The 7859-nt window shown below is 34.8% G+C and overlaps 1 long non-coding RNA gene across 1 annotated transcript; it reads right to left on the reverse strand.

Annotated features, from left to right (window-relative positions):
• Positions 1 to 2101: 2101 nt before the first annotated feature.
• LOC121422370 lies at positions 2102 to 6438 on the reverse strand. Its single transcript, XR_005971155.1, has 2 exons — positions 6090 to 6438; positions 2102 to 2820 (listed from the first exon to the last, which is right to left on the reverse strand). It is a non-coding gene; the product is annotated as an uncharacterized LOC121422370 (long non-coding RNA).
• Positions 6439 to 7859: the final 1421 nt, after the last annotated feature.

Below are 7859 nucleotides of genomic sequence, written 5' to 3' on the forward strand. Positions count from 1 at the left end.
CAATCACCTACAACGGATTCCCTTCAAAACTTGACAAAGTTTTTAGGTATGGAAGTCGCTGAAGTACATGTACACAAGATGATTATAATGAATTCACCCTCTCCGCGGCTCTATTTCTGAATCTCTTCAGGCAAGTTTATAAGCGAAATGAAATACAGATCAGATCTTTATTGCAAGTCTATTGCAGGAGCACGTATTGATCACTCGTCTGGACAGCGTTGTCTTTTCATTCAGCTTTTGGTTAGACCATGCAACTTTCCTGTAACTTGGTTTTTATACCACGTGGAACGTACTGGATATACCAATCCGCATCCGCGAATTTATCAACCAATCGCGAAGAGCGTGCAAACTATCTAGTCAGTGATGCAGATCAGTGACTATAAAAAAAAAACAACGAAGGGAGTTGTCCTCACACGTATGAGGCGCCGAATGTACCAATATTATATAGCACAATTATTTGTTATATAATCATTATTTATTAAATAATAACAATTATTTACATGTAATTTACATTTTATTTGTAAATAATTAATATTGTATAAAATGACATTTCTAATTATTTATATGTAATTCCAAGTCATACTTTATTATTTGTAAATAATAATAGTTTGACACTCCATTATTTATGAATGATTATTTGTTTTTCGTTATCTATGAATAATGATTATTGGTTTTTCGTTATTTATAAATAATGATTATTGTTTTTTCATTATTTATAAATAATGATTATTGGTTTTTCATTATTTATAAATAATGATTATTTGTTTTCCATTATTTATAAATAATGATTATTTGTTTTCCATTATCTATAAATAATGATTATTTGTTTTTCATTATTAATAAATAATGATTTTTGTTTTCCATTATTCATAAATAAGTTTGTCAAGATTTCTATTATTTGTAAATAATAATTATTTATGAAAAATGCCAGTGCACATTTCTTTATTTATAAATGATTTGTTGAGTTTCCCATTATTTATAAATAATGATTATTTGATAAATAATGAAATATCTATCTCATTATTTATGAATAATGACAATTCATCGTGTTTTATTATTTATAAATTACAATTTTATTTCAATATTCCATTATTTATAAATAATCATTATTCATAAACAATTTTAACAGTTTGCCATTATATATAAATAATCATTATTTATAATAACCATTATTTATAAATAATGAAAAACTCGACTATAACATGCAAATGTGGGATCGCCCATAATATGAATATTCATATGAGAGCGATCTCTTTTTTCGTGATTTTTATTCACAAATGTTTGTCCATTTCCTCTTCATAATGACATTTTTTGAAGCAATTTTCAAGGGATATGGTCTGATGATAATATTCTTCATTTTCTATGTAACTTCGTCTTCGTAGAAATATTAAAAAGTGTAATTTTATACGACTTTTCGTACAGTTCACAGCGGGAGTTCACAGACTGTTCACTCGTGTAGGAACAACCGGTGAATCGACGGATTGCTCTTCATCGGAATACTACGTTGGTTGGTCCACGGAACTGGCGGGCGGAATTTAGCCCGAATCCTCGATGGAAGTGGATATAGGCATATGAGCTGAGAGAGTGAATTATCAGTGGACGTGCATCAATAATCATTATTTATAAATAATGAAAAACAAATAATCGTTATTTATAAACAATGAAAAACAAATAATCATTATTTATAAATAATGAAAAACAAATAATCATTATTTACAAATAACGAAAAACAAAAAATCATTATTTATTAATAATGGAATGTCAAACTATTATCATTTACAAATAATGAAGTATGACTTGGAATTGTATATAATTAATTAGAAATGTTATTTTATATAATAGTAATTATTTACAAATAAAATATAAATTATATAAAAATAATTTTTATCATTTAATAAATAATGATTATATAACAAATAATTGTGCTATATAATATTGGTACATTCGGCGCCTCATACACACGCGCGATACAATCCGACGCAAGAATGAATGAGCTCTCACTTTTGTCAAACTTACAATAGATATTTCAAAGTGATTACGTAATCGTATTGAACTCGCGATTTCCCGCCAAATTGGCCTACGCAGTGTTTTTGTCCTGTTGTTTTGGACTGGACATGGTGACAGCCCGAAAGTTTGGAAAGCACTCGTCTCGACTGATCACAACTTTTATTCGTGATTTTCGAGGGAATACAATGGGGAGGAGAAATTTACGCAGTTAATAGGGTGTATTCGTCCCGCAACGCAGAACGCTTTGGAGAACATAATAGAAAGTGTATTGGAAAATTACCTAATTCATTACACCGTGAAACTAAAAAGTCTTTGTCGAAAATTGGTGAATCAAACCATCAGTTTCGTCCTGCATGAATTCTGGAAAAAAAACGACATATTTGCATTTTTTTTCATCAGCTCCGAAACGAAACTGCTGTTGCGGTTCAATAATTATTATTGACATAGACATCCCAGCAAGTGGCTTGCATTTTGAATTGTTGCTCAATCTCAGTCGGGTCTGATATTTTGATGAATTCATTCAATTGAGAAAGCTAATATGTATGCCATACTTGAAATATTAGGTGTCTCTCGCACACATTCTCTTCTTATCTCTCATTCTTTCTACCTTGCTTGCTTATCCCTCTGTTCTATAATTATGCATGCCATGAAATATTTACTGAAAGTAGACTTTAGGAGTAATAATTACTGTTATTCTTGTTTATTTGCTTATGTTCCACAAATTGTATATTCCTTGTATACTACTTTCTATTTAAGTTTCAAACAAGAATATTGGCAAATGCCAATGCTGTTTTGATAAATTCATTCATTCACCTATTTTTTCAAACATTCACTTCAGTGAGGGCGATATATGTCCTTTCGCCCCCAGGCCAGTCAATATTGCTATTATTAACCAAATCAGACATCTAGAGCAAAAATCGTTAAAATTAAGATATTTTAATATCTTATAATGAGAATCTAGTTTCTCATGTTGAACAGACTGGGCCTCTGAACTTTACCATTGTGACGTAATTGAAATGACGCGTCCCTGGCCTAGGGACGCAGTATCCAGCTTGATTGCCATTATGACGTATATCACTGCGCGATTCAAGGACGCGTACAAAAACGCGTAGAATACCCGGATGTTAGCGCTGCCTTTTATTGCCCGCTACATTTCCACGCATTTTCTCATTGACTTTCCTGAGCGGGCAATAAATTGGGCCCGTGGATAAACAATTGGAATTTTATTGACCGGCCACTTGATCCCAGTCTTAAGCAGGCAACAATGTTTCAAAGTTGCCCTGCTCAGATGTCTGATACGGTTAATAATAACAAATAATAATAATAATTAAATCCTGGCAACCAAAATGCCTGTAGCAGTGGCGTAACTACCCCCCCCCCCCATGGCCGGCCCGCCCCCCCCCCCAAAAAAAAATGTAAAAGACAGAGAAAGAAAGCGAAACGTAGTGAGGGGATGGGAATAAATTATTGTACATGATTATTATATTAAGAAATATTTTTTCACAACTTTATGACACATTATTTGTTTAGGGCCTTTGCGTTCATCATTCCTGATGCTCGCATTGTCTGTTGACTGATGTATATAATCACGTTGTACCAAAATATCCCGTTTTCAGGTCAATGGGTGATTTCAATATTGGTCATGGTGTTGGTGCTGAAATTAGGATGCTTCCCCTTGCTCCAATTCCGGAGTATGTAAAACTGATCCAGATCACATTATTGGCATCTCAACAACTAGGAGTAACTTTTCGGGACCATCTTCATTTTATGTTTGGTGTTATAATCGTGTAAAATTTGACTTGACACCAACATCAAAAGGTCAGCACTTCGAGTGATTATTGTTTTTTGTAGTGATATATGTTTTTTTATGACCACTTAAAGTGAATGTCCCCTTTAAAGTCTTAATATAAAACATTTCCAGTCCGTGCTTACGCTCGCATTAGTGCATATCTATAGGCTGATCCATGCAAGGGGCAGATGGGCCCAGGCTCTCTGTCGGTGGAGCAAAAAAAAGGGGGGGGGAGAAAAAAGAAAAAGGAGGGAAGAGAGGGCGAAATAAGAGGAAGACAACTGAGATGGAGAACGCTTTGGAGAACAGAATAGGAAGTGTATTGGAAAATTACCTTATTCATTACACCGTGAAACTAAAAAGTCTTTGTCGAAAATTGGTGAATCAAGCCAGCAGTTTCGTCCTGCATGAATTCTGGAAAAAACCGACATATTTGCATTTTTTTCATCAGCTCCGAAACGAAACTGCTTTTGCGGTTCAATTATTATCATAATATTTATTATTGACATAGACATCCCAGCAAGTGGCTTGCATTTTGAATTGTTGCTCAATCTCAGTCGGGTCTGATATTTTGATGAATTCATTCAATTAAGAAAGCTAATATGTATGTTGTTGAAATATTAGGTGTCTCTCGCACACATTCTCTTCTTATCTCTCATTCTTTCTACCTTGCTTGCTTATCCCTCTGTTTTATAATTATGCATGCCATGAAATATTTACTGAAAGTAGACTTTAGGTGTAATAAATACTGTTATTCTTGTTTATTTGCTTATTTTCCACAAATTGTATATTCCTTTTACACTACTTTCTATTTAAGTTTCAAACAAGAATATTGGCAAATGCCAATGCTGTTTTGATAAATTCATTCATTCACCTATTTTTTCAAACATTCACTTCAATTCTTCATTCGCTCTGCATCGCGTTGCGAACGCTCCTTATTGTCCTCTATCTCAAAAATACTGAAAAGAATCTCTCTTCAAAGAAACTGTTACAATAAAAAAGATTACGTAATCGCTTTGAGCTGGAGGTTGTGGATCGACACAACAACATATACGTCCTAGCTGTGAGCTTGACGTAAAACACTGAACAGGGCCAGAGCATATGGGACTTGTTACAAAACGCTTTTGTCATGAAAACACTAACAAATAATAATAATAAAAAAATCCTGGCAACCTAAATGCCTTTAGCAGTGGCGTAACTACCCCCCCCCCCAAAAAAAAATGTAAAGGACAGAGAAAGAAAGAGAAACGTAGTGAGGGATGGGAAGAAATTATTGTATATGATTATTATAGTCCCAAAACTTATCCGGAGTTTGTAAAACTGATCCAGATCACATTATTGGCATCTCAACAACTAGGAGTAACTTTTCGGGACCATCTTCATTTTATGTTTGGTGTTATAATCGTGTAAAATTTGACTTGACACCAACATCAAAAGGTCAACTCTTCGAGTGATTATTGTTTTTTGTAGTGACACATGTTTTTTTATGACCACTTAAAGTGAATGTCCCCTTTAAAGTCTTAATATAAAACATTTCCAGTCCGTGCTTACGCTCGCATTAGTGCATATCTATAGGCTGATCCATGCAAGGGGCAGATGGGCCCAGGCTCTCTGTCGGTCAGTGGAGCAAAAAAAAAGGGGGGGGGGGAGAAAAAAGAAAAAGGAGGGAAGAGAGGGCGAAATAAGAGGAAGACAACTGAGATGGAGAACGCTTTCGAGAACATAATAGAAAGTGTATTGGAAAATTACCTAATTCATTACACCGTGAAACTAAAAAGTCTTTGTCCAAAATTGGAGAAGCAAACCAGCACTTTCGTCCTGCATGGATTCTGGAAAAAAAACGACATATTTGCATTTTTTCAGCTCCGAAACGAAAATGCTGTTGCGGTTCAATTATTATCATAATATTTATTATTGACATAGACATCCCAGCAAGTGGCTTGCATTTTGAATTGTTGCTCAATCTCAGTCGGGTCTGATATTTTGATGAATTCATTCAATTGAGAAAGCTAATAAAAATGTATGCCATACTTGAAATATTAGGTGTCTCTCGCACACATTCTCTTCTTATCTCTCATTCTTTCTACCTTGCTTGCTTATCCCTCTGTTCTATAATTATGCATGCCATGAAATATTTACTGAAAGTAGACTTTAGGAGTAATAATTACTGTTATTCTTGTTTATTTGCTTATGTTCCACAAATTGTATATTCCTTGTATACTACTTTCTATTTAAGTTTCAAACAAGAATATTGGCAAATGCCAATGCTGTTTTGATAAATTCATTCATTCACCTATTTTTTCAAACATTCACTTCAATTCTTCATTCGCTCTGCATCGCGTTGCGAACGCTCCTTATTGTCCTCTTTCTCAAAATACTGAAAAGAATCTCTCTTCAAAGAAACTGTTACAATAAAAAGATTACGTAATCGCTTTGAGCTGGAGGTTGTGGATCGACACACCAACATACGTCCTAGCTGTGAGCTTGACGTAAAACACTGAACAGGGCCAGAGCATATGGGACTTGTTACAAAACGCTTTTGTCATGAAAACACTAACAAATAATAATAATAATAAAATCCTGGCAACCAAAATGCCTGTAGCAGTGGCGTAACTACCCCCCCCCCATGGCCGGCCCGCCCCCCCCCCCCCAAAAAAAAAAATGTAAAAGACAGAGAAAGAAAGCGAAACGTAGTGAGGGGATGGGAATAAATTATTGTACATGATTATTATATTAAGAAATATTTTTTCACAACTTTATGACACATTATTTGTTTAGGGCCTTTGCGTTCATCATTCCTGATGCTCGCATTGTCTGTTGACTGATGTACATAATCACGTTGTACCAAAATATCCCGTTTTCAAGTCAATGGGTGATTTCAATATTGGTCTTGGTGTTGGCCCTTGCTCCAAAACTTATCCGGAGTATGTAAAACTGATTCAGATCACATTATTGGTATCTCAACAATAGAAGTGACTTTTCGGGACCATCTTCATTTTATGTTTGGTGTTATAATCGTGTAAAATTTGACTTGACACCAACACCAAAAGGTCAACACTTCGAGTGATTATTGTTTTTTTGTAGTGACATATGTTTTTTATGACCACTTAAAGTGAATGCCCCCTTTAAAGTCTTAATATAAAACATTTCCAGTCCGTGCTTACGCTCGCATATAGGCTGATCCATGCAAGGGGCAGATGGGCCCAGGCTCTCTGTCGGTCAGTGGAGCAAAAAAAAAAGGGGGGGGGTAGAAAAAGGAGGGAAGAGAGGTCGAAATAAGAGGAAGACGACTGCGATGGAGAACGCTTTGGAGAACATAATAGAAAATGTGTTGGAAAATTACCTAATTCATTACACCGTGAAACTAAAAAGTTTTTTGTCGAAAATTGGTAAATCAAACCAGCAGTTTCGTCCTGCATGGATTCTGGAAAAAAAACGACATATTTGCATTTTTTTTCATCAGCTCCGAAACGAAACTGCTGTTGCGGTTCAATTATTATCATAATATCTATTATTGACATAGACATCCCAGCAAGTGGCTTGCATTTTGAATTGTTGCTCAATCTCAGTCGGGTCTGATATTTTGATGAATTCATTCAATTGAGAAAGCGAATATGTATGCCATACTTGAAATATTAGGTGTCTCTCGACTCAGGATTATCCCAGGTGGTATATTTTTTTCATACTCTTGAATTTCTGGCAGCGCATCAATAATTTGAGGGCGTTAATTGCTGTTCACATTATATTCATATTTTTTTCCAGTGTATGTTTTCAATCGACAAGTGTCTTTTACAACCATTACATTGCACATTGAATAGTATAGATGGAGTGTTTGAAGTTGCCGAGTTCAGTGATATTTCTATGCAATGTTGAATCATGATTGACGATATTTTGTTTTCGTGAATATTCTTCATATCACTCTCTTCATCCTCCTTCGCAATTCCCCCCCCCTCTCTCTCTCTCCCTCGCTTGAACACATTCTCTTTTTATCTCTCATTTTTTCTACCTTGCATGCATATCCCTCTGTTCCATTATATTCATGCCGTGAAATATTTACTGAAAG

The sequence above is a fragment of the Lytechinus variegatus genome, chromosome 10 (genome assembly GCF_018143015.1).
Source record: "Lytechinus variegatus isolate NC3 chromosome 10, Lvar_3.0, whole genome shotgun sequence".
NCBI classification, from domain to species: Eukaryota; Metazoa; Echinodermata; class Echinoidea; order Temnopleuroida; family Toxopneustidae; genus Lytechinus; species Lytechinus variegatus.